The sequence below is a fragment of the Pongo abelii genome, chromosome 8, assembly GCF_028885655.2.
Source record: "Pongo abelii isolate AG06213 chromosome 8, NHGRI_mPonAbe1-v2.0_pri, whole genome shotgun sequence".
Classification (NCBI taxonomy): Eukaryota; Metazoa; Chordata; class Mammalia; order Primates; family Hominidae; genus Pongo; species Pongo abelii.
The window spans coordinates 11471874-11492388 of record NC_071993.2 but is presented as its reverse complement, the minus strand read 5'-3'; the positions used below and the strand labels follow the sequence as shown (position 1 = coordinate 11492388).

Below are 20515 nucleotides of genomic sequence, written 5' to 3'. Positions count from 1 at the left end.
TGGGTGCTTTGTTTCAACAGTCTGAGAGTATCTTTTGATTAGATATGCCTTCAACTTTTTCCAGGCTAAAATGACCGTATCACTGCTCTCTGGAATGGAATTTTGGAGCTTCTGTCTTATATGAGTTTCCAAATTATTTTCTATGGAGAGTTGGCTTTTTTTTTTCTTTTTTAAATTCCTGTTAAATTTTCTTGAGATAACGATAGGTTTACATGCAGTTTCAAGAAATAATATGAAGAGTATACCCTTTAATCCATTCCCCCAGTGGTAACATCTTGCAAAACAATGGTACAGGATCATACCCAGGATATTGACATTGACAAAATAAAGGAAGTTACAGAATGGCTCTATTACCACAGGGATCCCTGTGTTGGCTTTTCATAACCACCATCCTGGTGCTTCTATCCCTCCTTAACTACCAGCAACCACTAATCTGTTCTTAATTTCTGTAATGTCATTTCAACAGTGTCGTATAAATGGAATCATGCCATATATAACCTTTTGTGATTGGCTTTTCTCACTCTGCATAATTCCCTCTAGATCCATTAAATGGCTGAGCATGTCAGTAGTTCACTTAATTTCATTGGTGAGTAAGAGTGATCTCTTTCAAGTTAACATCAGATCCCATCGCTCCACGGCTTCTCTCTCTCCAGTAGCCCATGGAATGATAGTCAAGCTCCTTGCAAGGGGACTTTGACCCCTGCCTGGTTCTCCAGCCTCCATGCCATCCGCTCGCTGCTGGTTTGCTTTGCTCCAGTCACCTGGGTTTCTTGCCAGTATATAAATTCTCAGTGTTTTTCTGCTTATCCTTCCTCCCCTACCCTAGTCTTTGATTTTACAGTTTCCTCTGCCTGGAATAGAAATAAGAGCAAACATTGACAGGGTCCTCATTGCATGCCAGGCATTGCTGTCACTTATTCAGGCCAACTATCTCATCCAGCACCCCTATGAGGCAGATGCCATGATTACGCTGCTGTAGACATGGCAGAGAGGTTCTGTCATTTGCCCAGGGTCACACACAGGTTACACAGCAGAGCAGGATTTGGTTCCAAGTAGTCTAGCCCTGCAGCTGTGCTCTGCAGCCCCAGAGTGTACAGGGGCCTCAGCTCCTGCCCCCATGCCTGCACCCCCAGCCCTTTCCTGTCATTCAAGCATCTCCACAGAAAGCTTTCTCTAACCATCAGCCCTAAGCAAGTACGATCTCTCTTGCTGCCATATTTTATTTTCTTTCCTCTGTTTTTATACATTTACTACTTATTTGTGGGTCCATATGTATATTATGTGGTATTGGTTTTTTGTTTAAACAGTTTTTTAAACTTTAAGCAGAAGACAACATACTGTATGTATCACTATGCCACTTGGTTCTTGGCTCAACATTGTTCTTGAAATTTGTGTTTGTTGAAGAGGTGGCTCTTATTTGTTTGTTTTATTTAGAGACAGGGTCTTGCTCTGTCCCCCAGGCTAGAGTGCAGTAGTGCTATCATAGCTCACTGCAGCTTTGATTGCTTGGGCTCAAGCGATCCTCTTGTCTTAGCTACAGGCATGCGCCACCATTCTTGGCTAATTTTTATTTTTATTTTCTTTTGTAGGGACAGGGTCTCGCTATGTTGCCCAGGTTGAACTTGAACTCCCAGCCTCAAGCGATCCTCCCACCTCAGCCTTCCAAAGCACTGGGATTACAGGCATTAGCCACCACACCTGGCCTACAGTGAACAATCTTGTTTCCAGTTTTTTACTATTATAAACAGCAGTGCAGTGAACAATCTTGGACATTTTTTTTTTGAAGAAATTGGCATTAAAAAGTATCTTTGTTTCTTTCTTTCTTTCTTTTTTTGAGACAGAGTCTCTGTCACCCAGGCTGGAGTGCAGTGGCATGATCTCTGCTCACTGCAACCTCTGCCTCCTGGGTTCAAGCAATTCTTGTGCCTCAGACTCCTGAGTAGCTGGGACTACAGGCGCCTGCCACCAAACCTGGCTAATTTTGGTATTTTTAGTAGAGATGGGGTTTCACCATGTTGGCCAGGCTGGTCTCAAACTCCTGGCCTCAAGTGATCCGCCTGCTTTGGCCTCCCAAGGTGCTGGGATTATAGGCGTGAGCCACCGCACCTGGCCTAAAAAGTATCTTTAAATTATGGAAATTATATAAAAAATATAAGTCAGAGAATATTCAACTTTACTAAGTAGTGCCAAGTTTCTATCTGAGGAATATCTTACCAGTTTATTCTTCCATCAGAAGTTTAAGACTTTTTCTCCACATTAAATAATCAGATTTTTGTTTTGAAAAGATTACTCTAGTTGCAAAGTCATGTAATCTTTTCAAAACAACTATGCCTACATCTCAATTTCAGCCCAGTGAGCCCTGTTTTAGACTTTTGATCTCCAAAATTGTATCATCATAAATTTGTGTTGTTGTTAAGCTGCTAAGTTGAGGGTAATTTGTTACAGCAGCAATACGAAGCTAATACAAGCCTGTATTCATCTGTTCTCATGGGGAAGAATGAGGGGGAATGCAGGAAGGGCCCAGGCAAATGGAGAGTTAAGAGCTGGGCCAGGCAAGTTTCTTCTGCTGACAACTTGCAGTGGAGAACTGTCCCTGCAGCACGATACCGCCTTTTGATGTTTTCCATTATATTGGCATCAGGCGGACAAGAATAGAATTATCTGCTTGTCAAGTGTTATCAATCAAATATCAAATTGTGTGGGAGGCCAAACAGCTACTCTTTGTAGAAAATTATTATTTATTTTTTATTTAACAGAACTCGAGGCTGAGAGGGTGCCCCACAGTGGCCTTCTGTGGTGCTGGTGTTTTCCGTGCTTTGGCTCAGCCCGGGGCTGTTTATTATGCAAGTGCTGTATTGCAAATGTGGAACAAATGCAGCCGAGATATCAAATTAATACTGTGATCTGTTTTTCTGTTTTGTTGCCATAACAATCTGTGGCTCTTGAAGCAAAGAGAAAATTAGAATTGTATTAAAGGTGTTTACATCATGTACGCCCCATCCTGCATGATTATTTATTGCTATAAGAAGTGTATTTCACATTTGCTTAAGGAGAGTGAACTGCTTTTTCCCTCATGACTTTTCTAATAATCCTTCCAACCTGGCCTTGCTTTTGACCTTGGCTTTTTTTCATTGTCCTGAGCAGGACAGAAGAAGGAGGTTCAGTCGGATGCCTTTTGACTTCATGACTCCTATTAATATATACCCCTTCCGTTCTCCCCAGTCCTTGGAGCTCTTTAAAGTCAAGAGTCTTGGATAGAAACAAAACAGGACTTGGCATAAGTTTTCCCTTTTTCTTTGTCTCCTTCCTGACCTCTAAACCTGATTAGGAGGCCTGTCATCCTTTGGGAGAGATGAAAAAAAGCTGAGGGGTAAAAGAAAGGATAGTTAGAATAAGAGAAAGGATAATTGGAGTAAAAGAAAGGATAATTGGGGTAATTGGAGCCCCAGAAGAAGTGCAGCGGAAATTCATATGGCCAAAAGAGAAACAGGGTGCCGGTCCTCTAAAATCCCCCTCACCTAACCCTGCTGCCAGTGTCGAGCACTTAACTGCTCAGAGACTTCTTTGAGGCCTTTTCTTCCCCAAGCATCCCAGTCTGAGCCACAGGGTGGCTGCAATGATGGGGCTGATGTGGTGTGAGCCCCGTGACTAAGTAGATCCATTTCCTCAGGCGGGACAGTCCACTCGGGACTGTCCAGTGCTCTAAGGTCTTTGAAAGCAGGCGTTGCTCCTGCTCCTTTTGTCAGCCTGCAATTCCTAGAACAGTTCTAGGCACATATGAGAAGCCAAAGAAGTACTTCATCCACTGGTTGTTTGGGCCGTTATGATGACATACCTAAAGAATATCCTCATAGTGAGGGAAGATAGGATTAAAAAGGCACAACTCTGGGTGAATATGGCCAATTTTTGAGTGTCTATGGCTCCAGAGAGAATAGAATGAAGGCTGGGCATGGTGGCTCACACATGTGATCCCAGCATTCTGGGAGGCCAAGGTGGGCAGATCACTTGAGTCCAGGAGTTCAAGACCAGCCTGGCCAACATGGCAAAATCCCATCTCTACTAAAAGTACAAAAAGTTAGCCAGGTGTGGTGGCATGCACCTGTAGTCCCAGCTTCTCAGGAGGCTGAGGCAGGAGACTTCCTTGAACCTGGGAGACAGAGGTTACAGTGAGCCGAGATTATGCCACTGCGCTCTAGCCTGGGCAACAGAGCAAGACTCTGTTGCCAAAAAAAAAAAAGAATGAAAAGGAATATTTTGAATCCTTCTTAGAAGAGCCTTCAGGGGATTTGTTTCTATTTTCTTCTTCTTCATCAGGAAAGAACATGGGCAGAGGGGGAGGTGTGGGGACCTGTGACCCTCTATGCAAAGAGATCAGAGCCACAGAGGCCCTAGGTGAGGACAGATTCCACAACGTCTTGCTGTTGTCCTTTATGGCCCAGGGTACCTGCAGCCACGTCTAAAGCCCAGAGCCAGATTAAGGCCCTTTTGTATATAAGCCTCTTTGTCAGCAGGAGAAACTCAAACCTGGGATTGTCCCTGGTCATTCCAGTGCTACTGGATGAAAGAGCCCATGGGGACTGAGAAAAATTCAGCCTTTCTCTCAACACTAAATTAATTTACTTTCTCAAATTCTTGTACACAGGCACACACACACACACACACACACACACACTTAAGAAAGGATAAAGAGTACAAAAATGAGTTTGGAGATCCAGGTTAGTGGGTGAGCGGTCACAGTGTTACCAAAGGGGGTAGCTGTGTGTGAGTACGGCAACTTCCATCCCGAGGGAGAAGTATGAAATGGAAGAAATATTAATCAGGAAACTGGAGGGAGGATGCTGGGGAAAGGATGGGCGGGGCAGGAGGATATAAGACAGTTGGGCAAGGTTGGCTCTGAGCATATCAGGAAAAAGGCAAATTATGTCTTTCAGGTCTCCCACGTCTCGCTGCAGAGAATATCCTCATAGTGAGGGAAGATGGGCTTTAAAAGGCATTTTCTAGAAAGTTCTGAGCATATCACGGGAAAGGCAAATCATACACATTTGCTTTTGCACATTTGCTTTCTAGAAAATGCCTTTCAGAACTTTCTAGAAAATGGGAAGTAACTTCCTGGTCATTGGCACAGAAAAGGGCGGTAACTTCCAGGTCATTGCCATGGCATTTGTAAACTGTCATGGTGCTGGTCGGAGTGTCTTATGCTAATGAGCAATGAGGTCAGCTAGGGATGCTTTCCTGCCATCTGCTGGTTCCCGTCAAAGTGAAGAACCCCACTTTTCTGTGCAGAGGCACAGTCCTAGGGCAAAGGTGCCTCTGGAACTAAGGACGTGGCAGCAAAAGACAAACACGAAGCAAGTTTTGGTCTTCCCCAAACACTGATGTTTTGCTTTTACGAGTAACCTGATGACATGTTCCATCTTAATCACTTTCACTGGTGGACATTTCTGAGAAGGCTGAGTAACTTTAGTTAATTTCTTTTTCTCAATGGATCTAAATTGCTTATAAAGTGGCACATGTCCCACTTCAGTGCAGTCATCTGTTCTGATTCCAAAATTTACATTATAGTGTGTTTATTTCCATGCTAGCCCTTTCCTGAGGTGTAGAGATGTGAAGTAACCCATCTAAGTTCACACTGAGAGTAAGTTCACACCAACCAGAGTGACGGCAGAGCATTTTGCCATTCTGCTTCTTTCAGCAAGCATCAGTGTGTGTGTGAGGAGGGACCTTGGGGGCTTCACTGCACTTCAGTTGAATCCCCTCGTATCCATATGGTCTGACTGTCTGTGACTGAAACACAGTCATGAGAGCAGGCTGAGGTTGCTGTCACTCTGAGGAAGGAGAACTGCAGGACTTATTTCCTGATCCTTAGAGGATGAAGTGAAAAAACTGGCAGGAACAGGCAGATGGTACGAAAGGGATCCCTAGCTGCCCTCACTGCTCATTAGCATAAGGCAGTCCCAACAGCACCATGACAGCTTACAAATGCCATGGCAACGATCCAGAAGTGATTGCCCCTTTCCTTGGCAAGGACCTGGAAGTTACTGCCCATTTCCTAGAAAGTTCTGAATAACCTGTCCCTCAGTTTGCATTAACCCGGCCTTTAATTTGCATGTAATTGAAAGTGGGCATAAGTGGATATAAATGCAGTTGCCAGCAGCCCACAGGTGTGGCTCTGGGGGGCACTGCCTAGGAGTTAGCTCTCCTCTGCAAGCAGCAGTGCCCTTCAATAAAAGCTTGTTATCTAATAGTGCTGGCTGGCCCTTGAATTCTTTCCCGCATAAAGCCAAGAACCCTCCTGGGTTAAGCCCCAATTTGGGGGCTCACCTGCCTGTATCATCCTGGCAACCACAGAGGGAAGAAGCCAGGCAGTGAGACACAGCAATGGTGAGAGACAGCAAGATGGCAAAACGATGACCATTGGGACGGTGTGAGGTGACAGTCCGTGATTGTTAAGATGGCGAGATGGCAAGAGGCAGCAGTTGGTGGTTGGTAATGTGGTGACCAAAGCTGCGGAGAGCTGTTGGCACTGCAGAGAGCTGGAACACTAGCCACACGCCTTTTGAAAGCCATGGTCTTTCCTGCAGGTGGTGGCAGCAGAACTGAGTGGACGGGTGAGTGGCCACAGCACTGCCTTGTGTGAGACCCACTACCCCGGCTGACTGGGCACTGGACCACATGCTGGTCACATCACAGCAGCCAAGTCCGCCCAAGCTGGGGAAACCTGGGGAGGAGACCTTCACCTGAGAGCCATGTTAGAGACTGGTTGGCACCACTGTGGCTTCTGCAGACAGGTAAGTGTCCCCTTTGCACCCCCCACCCCCAACAGTATCAGGTGAGCCAGGAAATGAGGACTTTGTCTAGGTAGTCAATTCAAAGCCCCCCCGCTATTTGGTTGCCCTGGACAGAAGCACACCTGACCTGTCATGTCCTTGTCAGCCCTTCTCTCCATTGTTTCTCCTCTAATGCCATCCACATAATTTTTCCATTGGCCGTTTCATTTTATTTCCACCTTGAAATACATTTTTTTTTTTGAGAAGGAGTCTCTCTCTGCTACCTAGGCTGGAGTGCAGTGGCGTGATCTCGGCTCACTGCATCTACCGCCTCCTGGGTTTAAGCAATTCTCATGCCTCAGCTTCCCAAGTAGCTGGGACTGCAGTAGTGTACCACTACGCCCGGCTAATTTTTGTACTTTTAGTAGAAAGGGGGTTTTGTCATGTTGTCCAGGCTGCTCTTGAAATGCCTGGCTCGGCCTCCCAAAGTGTTGGGATTATAGGTGTGAGCCACCATGCCCAGCCTGAAATGCGTATTTCATTTGTAGCTTTTGCTTTGGTTCCCTTCTAACTGTATTTGGGTAATTGTTTAAGGCAGGACACTTGGTTGGAGAGGTCTCCTGTTGTGTTGATTCTGGGACACCAGAATCATGTTGTTCTGTGGCCCTACCTGGCCTTTGGGGTTCACTGTTTCCTGGCTCCTTGGATGCTCTAGGGCTTTTGGTATTTGGTGGGGGGATCCTCATTGGCTGACACTTGGGTACTCTGGGTTTTTGATATTTGGCATTATTGGCTGCCCCCAAGATGCTCTGGGGCTTTCAGTGTTGACATTCCCTCTAGGATTGTGGGTTGGAGGCCCACCCTAGGGGAGTCTTAGTCTTGCCTTTTCTTGTTTTCTGCCCTAAAGTTATCATTTTCCATAGAAGCATTTTCTTTTCTTATTGTTACTTTATTTACACTTTTCCTTCTGCACTTTGCTTAATAAAAATACTTCTGTAGTGTTTAATTCACTGGCAAACACTTATAATATACTTTTGTAATACCTTGCTACCTATATGTATACCTTCCCTACAGGAAGTGTCAATCTGAAAGGAAGAACTGCAAGGGCCCAGTTGCTTTCCCTCTCACTAGCCTTAGAAAAGCTTCTTTGTCTGGTGAAGATTCTTCTTAGACAAGCAGACAATGGCGAGCATCCGAAAAGACTTGCCAATAGGGTGTCTTTAAGGCTTTTGGTGAAAATTGAAATTTGACTTAAAAAGAAACTCATTTTCTATTGCAGCATCATTTGGGTCCAATAAAAATTAGAAAACCAAGAGATTTGGCTTAAATGTGGTTCTTTATACTATAATGCTATTTTATAATTGGACTTACTTTGTTAAAAAAAAAAGGAGGGGCTAGGTGCAGTGACTCATGCCTTTAATCCCAGCACTTTGGGAGGTCGAGGAGGGAAGATAGCTTGAGGCTAGGAGTTCAAGACCAGTCTGGGCAACATAGCAGTACCCCATCTCTACAGAAAATTAAAAAAAAATAGCCGGGCATGGTGGTATGCACCTGTAGTCCTAGCTACTCTGGGAGGTTGAGGCAGGAGGATCATTTGAGCCCAAGGGTTGGAGGCTGAAGTTAGCTGTGACTGTGCCACTGCACTCCAGCCTGGGTGACAGAGCAGAGTCTCAATAAAAAAGGAAAATGGGAAGAAGTCCCTTATGTACAGGCTTTTATGCCCTTTACTGGCTTATGTTACTTCCAGGCACCAGGAAGTCATGCTTAAGGAATTCCCTCCTAGCTGCTCCCCCTAGAAGGCCTACACCCTCCCCCAGAGTCTCCTCAGCTCCCCCAATTCAGAGGGAGGGTTCCCACCAGGTCTGTAACACAGGATTCCACCCCAAGGTCATCAGGTACCCCTCCCCTTATCCAACTATCCTCAGCCTATCCCCACTACTCCCTGAGGAAGTAAGCCCAACCAGTACCACCAAAAGTGGGGCCTGTATCAGCCCCTGAAATCAAACCTGTGTCCATTGTGGGAGGTAGCCAAAAGGAATAAAAGAATAATCAGAGTACATGCACCTTTTTCTATGCCTGGCTTGGCTTTATGCTAGGAAAAATCTGGCCAGTTCTTAGAGAATCCAGGAAAGTTTATAGAAGAGTTTATTAAATTGACCATGTTCTTTGATTTACTTGGCATGACTTGCAAGTATTGTCATCCACTTCCTGTGCTGCACAGAAGCAGAGAAAAAGGTGTGTGGTTAAGCCGGTTAATCCTAACAATGTTAATGAAGTAACTTAGGGAAAAAATGAAAATCCCATTCAGGGCTGAATGGTTGAGGCACTCAGGAAATATTTACTAAGGTAAATCCAGACACCCCAGAAGGGGAAGCTCTCTTGGGTATGCATTTTATGACTCAGTCTGCCTCTGACATTAGGAGGAAGCTATAAAAAGCAGCAGTGGGACTCCAAACCCCAATGAGCCAACTCTTGAACATGGTCTTTAGAGTTTACATAGGGACAGGGCAAAGGGGGCAGAGAGACCCAAAAGAAATAGCCAAAAAGCACAATTGCTAGTGAATGCTTTAAACCATCTGGCCCCTCAGGGTTACCTATCCCAAGAAAGTGTCACGAGATCAGCATCTGGGATACCCAGATGAAAGCCCCTGACTTGCTGGCCCCTGGGCTGGAATCAGTGTGCCTACTGTAAACGAGAGGGCCATTGTCAATGAGAATGTTCTAACCATCCTGGTGAAAGAGGGAAAAAGCTATACGTCAATACTAGAGCTAGCCTTCTTCCAATTGCTCCCAACCAGCTGCCTCGCTCAAGTAATATTACCGGGGGTCCTGGGCCCTTGACCTGACTGACAGACATTTTCCCTCTGTGGCAGACAAGTGGCCGTCTGGATGTTTGTCTTTGGTGTCTCTGCTGCTAAGTGGACTCTCTGCTGGCTCAGGTCTCCCCTTGACCAGTGGGGTTTGCCCCCTCCCTTCTACGGGATCCCCTTCCTTGACTCTCCCTGTTTTCCATACCTATCAGGGCAAACAAAATTTGGCCAGATTGACAGGTCCCAATTTTGCAAATAACTTGGATCCAGCTGTCTTGGATAGGTCACTTTGTGTGATGTGTGTTGTGTCTAGTGTGCTATCAAATTGGCTTATAAGTAAAAGATCTCTCATAAATTAAACAAATAAGACTAAACTTATTAGTTTAAAGGGAATATTGTGTCTTCTAAAATTTAACTTTAAAACTTTTATCTAGGTAAACCCGTGATATTTGTAGGCTTTAGAAGATTAAAATGGCTTTAAATGATGAGCTTTTTGTGTGCTTTAAAGTCTTAAAATTATAGAATGGTTCCTTATCTATAAAGTCCCAATATCTGATAGGCAGTTTAGGATTTCTTGCTTCCTAGGTTTATATAAAATATGCCAAAGAAGATGTATCCTTTATTGGGAAAAAGAATAGTCTTTGTCTAATTCAGAAGTTATTAAAAAGGAAGTTCAAAATACAAAGAAACCAGTAAGTAGAAAAGAGAGATGTAAAAAAAAGTTATTGGTAAGGAAGGATATAAAGAGTAATTTTCTATAAAAAAGATCTTATATGATAAATTCTTGTCCTAGGGTAGAATGACTGATTATTTAAATAAGCAGTAGTATTAGACAAGTCAGAAAGTCCAAGTGTGTCAGAGGCGGTCTAAGTTGTGATAAGGTTTGTAAAGGGGAATTTATAAAGAGTTTTGTGTGTAATTAATTTGGCTGTCATTAAAAGAGAATTGTTTCTAATAGTCTTTCTAGAGAACGGTCCCATGTTAAAACAAGGTTTTCCTAAGGTTTATTTGCTGTTAATAAAATTATAAAAATGTTTGCTTTTCAATTCTATAACTTGTTTCTTTGAAAAACTTCACAGATTCTGATATGTTTAGGCCATGTCCCCCATCAAATCTTGAATTGTAACTCCCACAATTCCCACGTCATGGGAGGAGCCCAGTGGGAGGTAATTGAATCATGGGGGTGGGTCTTTCCCGTGCTATTCCCGTGATAGTGCATAAGTCTCACAAGATCTGGTGGTTTTAAAAACGGGAGTTTCCCTGCACAAGCTCCCTTTTTGCCTGCTGCCATCCATGTTAGGTGTGACTTGCTCCTCCTTGCCTTCCACCATGATTGTGAGGCCTCCCCAACCACGTGGAACTGTAAGTCCATTAAACCTCTTTCTTTTGTAAATTGCCCAGTCTTGGGTATGTCTTTATCAGTAGCATGAAAACGGACTAATACAGATTCCTAACTCAAAAGTTCAACTGTTGTGTCAGGCTGCTTTCAGCACTGTCCCCCTTTGAGAAGGCCCGCGATGATAACCATCTCCTTTAGCTTTTTCATCAGCACCTGTAACATTTTTTCCTCTGGTTCCCACTGTTGTTATGGCCTGATGCTAAAATATTTTATCTTAGAGGCCTATAAAAGCAATATTTTCTCCTAGTATAACTTGAATCTGTACTCTTGGTTTTTCCTTGATGTATAACCTTATTTTTGGCTTTTAGGTTTTGACTCTTATATTGCTAAAAGGGTTTTAAGGGCTAATGAATGCCTGCCTACCTCCATTCCTGTCTGGCCCAGAATGTTTAGTTGGTTGTAAGTCCCTCAGTCAAAGACAATCCCAAAGAAACCTGAAAAACTCAGGCAATGACAGGAAATAGGGGGTTGGACATGCCTCACTGTGCCTCCCCTTGAAATTTAGGCAAGGTGCAAACGGTCTTTCAACATTATGAAAATAAAGGATTGCCCTTTCCCATAAAAGAAAATAATAGCTTCCCCTATTCAACCAGCAGCTTTGCCTTACTGAAAATTTTTTAAAAAGGACCCCCCTACCACTGGATCAATTACAACTTATCAGGTATTGTAAAGTGTCCTCACTGCTATTAAACTTCAGGGAATCACTAACTGGGTACACCTGTCCAGGATGAAACCTGTTTCTCTTAAGTCCCCACAGATATAAGAGGAGGACAACATGACTTACACTTGTGAACCGCTAGAAGACTTAAAGCTGCTGTTTCACAAATGCACAAATAAATAACATGACAAGGAAGAGTGTATGCAATAATAAACCACACCTATTATTCTCTTTTTTTTTTTTTTTTTACCTTTCCTAAGACCTTTGACAGCTATTTTATTATTACTAACTTTTGACCCTTGCTTAACTTCTTTTTTTTTCCTGAGATGGAGTTTCGCTCTTGTTGCCCAGGCTGGAGTGCAATGGTGTGATCTCGGCTCACCACAACCTGTGCCTCCTGGCTTCAAGCAATTCTCCTGCCTCAGCCTCCTGAGTAGCTGGGATTATAGGTATGCACCACCACGCCCGGCTAATTTTGTATTTTTAGTAGAGATGGGGTTTCTCCATGTTGGTCAGGCTGGTCTCGAACTCCCGACCTCAGGTGATCCGTCTGTCTTCGTCTCCCAAAGTGCTGGGATTACAGGCATGAGCCACCACGCCTGATCGCTGTTTAACTTTTTAGTAAAGTCTGTGTCTTCTAGACTACGACAATTCCATGTGAAGATGATGCTGCACAAGGCTTCCCACCCATCCAGTCGTCTGACTTGGAGAATACAAACATCCTGCCATAGGGCCCCTTAGATCAGGTCCAGAGATTTTACTCCTCCAACACTAGGCAGGGCCTATGCCCATCAAATCAGGAAGAAGCAGTTACAGAAGAAAGACCTCTGCTCTTCTGCTGTCCCCTTAAGAGTAAGGAGCAATATCTAATCTTTGAGAGGGAAACGAGGGAGGAGACCAGCAGGACTTACCTCCCTATCCCCACAAGATGAAGTGAAAAAACCAGCAGGAACCAGCAGATGGTGACAAAACCAGGTGCCTGGCTGCCCTCATTGCTCATTCACATAAGACACTCCCATCAGTGCCATTTCAGTTTACCGACGCCATGGCAACAACCAGGAAGCTACTGGCCCTTTCCAAGGCAGTGACTCGAAGTTATTTCCTCTTTCCTAGAAAGTTCTGAATAACCCAACCCTCAATTTGCATGTGATTGAAAGTGGGCACAAGTGGATATAAATGCAGTTGCCAAGAGCCCACAAGTGTGGCTCTGGGCACACTGCCTATGAGTTAGCCCGGCAAGGAGCAGTACGGTTCAATAATAGATTGCTAGCACCAGGGGCTCACTCTTGACTTCTTTCCTGGACAAAGTCAAGCAGTGTTGGGGCCTGCCTGTCCTGCATCAACGCTATTTGCAGAAACATGTGCATTCTATCTTATGTAATATATGACAGCTTTATTTGTTCCAAATAAATACCTGAGAGGATATAACTCTGTGGGTTTGGTAGATAAAATGCCCCTATTATGCTTCCTTTAAAAACGTTCGTGGAAGGGGTGGCTTTTTTGGTGTGTGAGGAGATGATATCGTGAAATATCAAGATCACTTACCTCCCAGGGACAAACACACGCCTTCTTCCCTATGACACTACCCTGACTGAGGGTACCAGAAGTGGCCTCTGTTTCCCCAAAGTAGGGTTGCCAGATTTAGCAAATAAAACCAGAGGATGCCTAGTTAAATTAGAAAATAACAGATAAACAACAGTTTCAGTATGTCCCAAGTAATGCATGGACGATACTTACGTTTATTGTTTTCCTGAGACTGAGCGCCCTGTATTTTCTCTGGCACCTCTACCCCAAAGGAGAGTGAAGCCAAAAAGACCAAAATATCCGAAGGACCAAATGCTTGGCTTCCAAGTTTAAGAATTGTGGTCTAGTGTAAAACAGGAAGTAGTGGAAAGAATTCTTGCTGGGTTTTATTTTTCTGCCTGAAATGGGAAAAGTTCTGGAGTGCCTTAGAAAGTGGCTATGGTGACTGTGGCTCCTCCCTGCCCCTCTCTTTGCTTGGCTGCAGCAGGAGGGATAGAGGGCAATAGACTCCGCAGGCGCCGGCAGCCAGGGCATGGGAGCAGAACGTGGACGTGGGCTTTGAGTGGCTCCGCCCACCCCGCCTCACCTGCGTCGGGTCCCAGAGAGCTGTGCGCCAGCAACCGGATGTCCCAGGGTTCCTCGCGGCCTTGCAGGTGCTCCAGGACGGAAGCAGGCGTGTGCTGTACTCGAGGGGCGCCCCTAGGTGCGGTGGGACTGACTCCACCTCCGCCGGGGTCGAGGGTCAAGGGTGGGGGCTAGGGCCAACCCACTGAGAAGCAGCACGAGGACGCTGCAGTGAAGGGGAAGAGGGAGCCGGCCGCGCGGGATCCCAAGCTAACGCCAGGTAAGCCACGCACCGCCCCCGCCCCACTCCACCCCACCTCACCACCTCCCGCCGCCGACGCTTAGGGCTAGGCCTGCGGAAAGCGGGACCAACAGAACCTAATGTCCCAACCCGGGGACACCCAAACCGACGGGATGTGAGTGCAAAGGAGCGGTTGTGAGTGGAGAAACTGTTTCTGTCCTCGCTCGCCCGAGATCGCGGTGTGGGACGCTGGCGCCGGCCCCATTAGACAGTCACGCGCGCCGGGCTAGCGCAGGGAGGCCACGCCGCGTGCGTGCACTCCGCCAGGGTGTCCCTGGCTCACGGGGGTTGCAGCTGGCATTTGAGGTCAAGGCAACGAACTCATGGCTGTGACCAGCCCTGCCCCGTGTCCTGCGCCCATGCCGGAGCCTCCGTGCCAAGCAGGCTTTCCCATCGACCTGACAGTGGGCTGTGCCCCAGTCGCCACCAGGGCACATCCAGTGGGAGTGGGATGACCCAGGCTCTCACCACCTGTGCGCCCAGGTGGCCGTCAGGGACCCTGTGGAACGTAACGCTTATGCCGTGCCGGTTAATGGCCGTTTGGCTTTAGACCTATACTTCACATCTGAACCCGTTTGCTCTTCTACAAAATGGAAATAATGCCTACTTCACTGGGTCACTCTGCCGCGTAAATGAGATGATGCACGAAGAGCCCATCCAGCGCCGTGCCTGGCACATAGCAAAGGCGCCATATGCCAGCGTGGTAGAAGTGATTTGTCTCTGGGCAGCCCTAGACCACATCGTCCTACCTCCCTCTTCCAGGCTCTCCGTGTCTTCTAATTCTGTTTGATTAAAATCACCTTGCCAAGAAGGGCCGTTCAAGTTTCCAAGTGGAACCGTTATTTAACTTTTTCCGGGATCGTTCATTGCGTTTTAGCCTTTTATCTGATGGGGGAATGAAGCCTTTAATTTATCAGTGGAGCTCGTTAGGGAGGAAGTTTTTGGAGCAGAGAGCCCTTCCCGGTTTTGAGGATCATAGCAGATGGCAGGTGCGGCCTGAGGGATCGAGGTGGCACAACACTGGTCTGGGCCCTGCTCCTGGCACAGGGTGATGCTCAAGTGTCTCCGGCAGTTGGCCAGAAGACGCCTGGATGCCGGGCAAAACACCAGGCAGCAGTGTATTTCAGGGTCACACTAGCAGGTATGTATTCTTGGCCAGGGCAATTAACTTCAAAGTGGAACGTCAGCAGGAAGAGAACAGGACTTTCACACAGGGCCGGACGTGACTGATGTGCTCTGGGTGTGGTTTTCAGCTGCAGGAGAGGGAAAGCAGCTAATTAGGTGAGCTAATACTACCTGGAGATTCGGCTCACCCAGGTGGAGATGGAAAGAATCACAGCTTGGGGTAGGAAATTTTGTTGTGGTTTTGTTGCAGCCATCCTGACATAGGATAACAAGAAAAAAGAATGTTTTTTTAATTTTCATGTAATGTGTACAGTGGACTCTGCTGACCCAAAATGCATCCCTGAACTTTATCCTTATCCCTGAGTGAAGCCCAAGGACGCAATTAGGCTGAGGATGTGATTAAGAGCGTGAGGGGCATTAGAGATAGGGTGAGAGCATTTGAGCATCATTGCTGGTAAGAAAATGTTGAAAACACACTAGCCTATAAATTTAGCTATGTCACTATATTCCCTTGTCAAGTGGCCATGTCACAATATAGTTTCATGGATGTAGATAGAGCTTGACAATTTTCTGGCGCGTGTAGAAGAGAGAGAAGGGACTAAACCATCTCCTTTGGATAGACATCCCAGGCATCCGTCAGCAAGCGGGGAAGAGGAGGAAGGTCTTTAGGGGGCAAAATGGGCTCCTGAATGGGACGTTACTCCCGATGTTAATGTCCTGGCTCATCCAGAGTACCCCTGTGGAGTCCTTTCTGGGAGGGGAGAAATAACATGCCATCAACCTGGATCTTATTGTAGATGATGCTCAGTACAGGCCCTTCCCCCACTCTGACAGTCTTGCAGAGTGGGGCCGGCATTCCTATAACTGCTTCCCATCCAGTTACTCATGCTGCCCACATCTGTAGCTGGCCTTACCTGGGAACAAGACCAGGATGGATCTGAACCTGACATGAGCCCAAGTTATCACCCACCACTTCCCAGGATATGCTGCTGCTACTACTGTGTCCATCTCGAGGACTTTTGCTACAGCCTTGGTCTTCTCCATTCCCCACTCCAAATTCTGCCCCATCCCCCCGTTTTTTTTTTTTTTTTGGTCATTTCTAAGCTTTCTCTAAATGTCACACCCAATATTTTGCTGTGTTTGAAATACCTCTCAACCCCTTTTCCCCTTCTCTGGTCTGATTGCCTCTTTCTTCTCTGCTTACCTGAACTGGTTTAATTTCCTTGAAACATGTCTCCTTGCCCCTAGTCTTTTCCTTTTCTACTCAGTTCACTTCCCACTCTGATCCTTCCTTGGTTGACTGGTTGTTTTTGACGTTGGTGATCCTTATTTCCTGTAGACTGAAATCCCAAGGTCCCTAATTTCGAATCTGGGGCCCGTAACAACCTAATGTCACCTGCGTTTCCAGTGAAGTGCATCGTCCCGTCTTCCAGCTCCTGTCCACTCTAGTCAAATCGGGCTGCTCGCTGTCCCCAGCCACACTGCACACCTACTCTGTATTTGCCGCAGTCATCCTCTACTTTTTTGCTTGGTGAAATCCTGCTTGTGTTTTGGGATTTCTGTCAATTTGGCTGTAGATTGTTTCCCGAAACCTTCCTCACCGTTAGAAATGCGGTTCCTTCCCTTCTTTGGGTTCCAAAGTCCGCACATACTCCTTGGTCATGACTTAACATGTTGAGTCATAATTATATACCCTTTCTCCTACCAGTCTGTAATCTTATGGAGAGACGACATCTACAGAATTCTACAGGGCTTCCAATTCTCTACTAGTGTTTCCCAGCGTGTGCCTTAGGACACTAGTTCTGCTGGCTGTTCATAAACACCTCTCTAGAGCTTATTGTGTTAAAAATGCTGTTAGGAATAGTTCCCATATAGTTAGGTGCTGCTGTTGGTGTCCTGTGTTTCACAGATGATGAAAATGAGGAACTTGCTCAAGGTTCAAGCTAGTAAGTGGCAGAGCCATGGTCAACCCAGGCAGCCTTGTTCCAAAGTCCACGTGCTTCCCCACCGCATTGCATCACCTCTCCGGTTAATAGGTATCATAGGATGACAGTTTCAAGAATGAAAGCACAGCTTGCACTGGGCTGAACAAGGTGAACTAGGTAGGTCTTTGCTGCAGGGTGCAGAGCTGTCCCAGAGCTTTTCTAAGTGACTGCACATGGGCAGCTTCCAGGAGGATTGGGTTAACAGCACTCCTCACACCTTCTTGGCTGCCGAACTTATTTTTCCCATAGATTATCTTGCAGGGTAATGTCTGTAGAATAGAATTTGGAAAACATTACTTCAGATCAATGTTTCCAAATTCATACCACACTGTAAGTTTGTGAATTATTCAAATTTTAACCTGGATGGTTGTAATTATAGAGGTGTGTGACATATATTTATAATCACATTCTTGAACGACAGATCACCAATATTTCCTTGCTGGTTTGCTCTGGCCAACCTGAGGGGCTGCTTGCCTGGCCCTGTCATCACAGGGCTGGGGAGTTGAGTTGGGAATCTCCCCTTCTCTGACACCTGCTCTGCAGAGCGTCATGTGCCAGGGAAGGCAGGCAAGTGGGTACCAACATTTTATTGCTACTGGGCAGAAATTGAGGCTGTGAACAGGGGTGTGCTGACACTGTAGGAGAGGCTGAATGGGGCACCTCCGGGGAGATGCAGTCAGTGGGGGATAGAAAGCGAGCAGAGCTGGGCCAGCGGGGCATGGGGTCCTGGAGCTCCAGGTGGGTGGTGACTGCAGTGTTGGCTCAGCAGGACATTCTTCTCTTGCCAGAGCCCCTGCCCCTCAGGCCCACAGAGGCCCTGTCCTCCCTTACATCCCCCCTACCCACCTACCCAGCCTCATTGTGTTCCTTGAGGGGAAGGCACCCAGCATTTGTTTCAGTTCATAGTTTTAAAAAATGTGAAACTGTTCGTTGGATCCCATTTTGTAGATGGGGAAGAATGTGTCATAGTTGGGTGGTTGGGAAACGTGACCATGGAGCACTTGGGCCACTTTGGTCAGCTCTGGCCTGGTAAAGACATTGTTGTGTACAAGCTTTAGGGAGCTGCTTGCCCTGTCTCCCATTGTCTTTCATCCTCCCCCAGGACAGCCATTGAAGCTCCAGTGGGGCGATGCTGAGTCTGAGCAACAGTGAGCTCAGCTAAGGTAGAGTCCCATAGAACTGTCTCTGAGCACGTAATCTGTGTGGGCGCCCTGGGATGCAGTGTGTGCTGTGCGGGGAGAGAGGTTTGCCTGGACCATCCACTTGCTTACCTGTTTTCCCTTATTTGGCAGAGAAGCTAATTATGGCCAAACTCTCAGAGGGAGGGGTATGATGTGTTAACTGTCTGCACTCACGGCCTTACGGGAATGCGTGCCGTAGGGTAGCTCTTTAATGTGTGTTTTGAACAAATGAATGATTAGCGCCGTACGTCCTCGCTCTGTGGTAGCTATTGTTGTGTTGGGACACAGAACTAGGATCCAAGCCCATGTCCTGCGTGCCTGCTGCCAAATGGCATCCCGGCAGTAGCAGGGACCTTGTGCCCGTCCGAGTCTGTTTGAATGGCTCGGTTGTGCTGTGCAGGGCGGGGGGCTGGTGTCGGCCTCTTCCTGCCCTTCCTGGCACTAACTTGCCAGGCCCAACGGGAGCTGCTGTGGGGAGATGGGGCAAAGGGAGCAGATCCACTTCTCAGGAATGCCTGAGTCAGGCGCCTGTCTCCAGTTTCTGTTCATGTGCGCTTAATTCTATGGCCCTTCTGATCTCTGAGATGTTAAACTTCTGTCGAGATAGAAAGTGTTCCCGAGCGGGTGCAGAAAGAGATGACGGGCATCTGAGGTGGCTTGACCTCATAGCAGGCAAGTCTTCCATTTGGGACCCCTTAGCTGAGGAGCTTTGGGGCCACCAGGCAGAACCTGCCTAGGGGGCTCACTGCAGTAGTTCTCCCTCATTCCCACCCACGCCCTAGGCCCCCACTTTGTGGCTCCTGACTTTCGCCAGGGGGTCTCCAGTTTCCAGCCCCCTGAGCCCATCCACAATTGAATAAAGAAGCCTCGTCCCCAGCCCCAGCATGCTCACTGCTGCTTCCCAGAGTCTCCTCAACCAGCCAGCATGTTTGAACCCTGGCTAGATGGCAGGCACTGTGTGAGGCATGGGGGATCCAGTGATGGACAAGACAAAGTCACTTCCTTCAGAGAGCTCCTGGTCTAGCTGAGGAGACAGACACATGTGACATGGAAACAGCACACCATAAATAGCGAATGTTCTGCAGTGTTGGAAAGAATGCGGGAAGATAGAAGTGGGTGGAGAGAGGAGGGAAGGGGAGAGTGACTCCGAAGACCTTAACCATTTGCCACAGGGCTTAGGTAACAGAGAGTCTCTCTTAAGAGTCACCCTCTACTAAAGCTATGACTTTTCATCTTTGTGCTTTTAGTAGCAAAATCATTTTTCCAAACTTCTGCATGGATCACCAATAAAGACAACAAAAGCAGAGTGCCTGTGGTGAATTGGGAGCAGGGTGAGGATGGGGGTGGGGGTCGGGTGCTCTCTGCCTGGCTGCATCCGTGTGCCTGCCCTTGTTTCAGAAGTCCGGCCTCTGCTCTCCCCGAGGTGGTCATACACCCATTCAGGTTGCTGTTGAGCACCACTTTGCCTTGGAAGGGCCTGGAACCTACAGGCTTGTTACAGACAGATCTACAGGTGACCTTGTCATTCCTGCCTTGGGTCCAAACTGGACAGCTAGGCTTTTCTTTTGGGGAAGAGATGCCTAAATACAATACAGGTAGGAAGGGGTGGATCTGAGTGAGGAATCGTTTCCTTTTCCCAGTGTGGGATGAGTTGGTGGCTTCCTGGAGCTGTGTGGTGTGTGAGCCTGTAAGGGGAGGTGCCGCTAGAGTGGACAGTGTCTCTGAAGGGGAAAGGCCTGTTCTGGGACTTGTCAGTGCAGAGAGCTCTGCTGGAAGAGCTGTACTTTCTGGTCAGACCTTGCCTACAGTTCCCCAGGGAACCCAGGGAGCTCTGTGAGGCTGTCTGCAGATGGCTAAGTGGACACCTGCTGGGAGAAGGTGAGAGGCCAGGCCAGCAGAGGCCAGTTCAGCTGCCCTGTCTGTAGGTGTGGCTGCTCTGATTCACCTGCAGCCCAGCCTAGTGCTCACAGCGCCGTGGACCCTGAGCACATCATTTTCTGTGTATTGGCTTAGTTGAGCCTCATGACAACCCCACGTGTTAGGTATTATTTTGACCCTCCTTGTGCTAATGAGGAAATTCAGGCACAGAGGTTCCCTGGGTAATCAGTGGTAGGGCTGGCATTCACATTGAGGTAGTCTGGCTTCCCAGAGAATGCACCTGAGAACTTTCTATACATGGCCCAGCAGCTTCATGAGAGAAG

The 20515-nt window shown here is 47.0% G+C and overlaps 1 long non-coding RNA gene across 1 annotated transcript in view; it reads left to right on the top strand.

Moving 5' to 3' along the window:
- The first annotated feature begins 13828 nt into the window (after positions 1 to 13828).
- The window catches only part of LOC112135243 (uncharacterized), a 30341-nt gene continuing 23654 nt past the window's right edge, over positions 13829 to 20515 (top strand). Inside the window, exon 1 of the long non-coding RNA XR_008510277.2 lies at positions 13829 to 14002. This is a non-coding gene — a long non-coding RNA (uncharacterized LOC112135243). The remainder of the gene's footprint in view (positions 14003 to 20515) is intronic.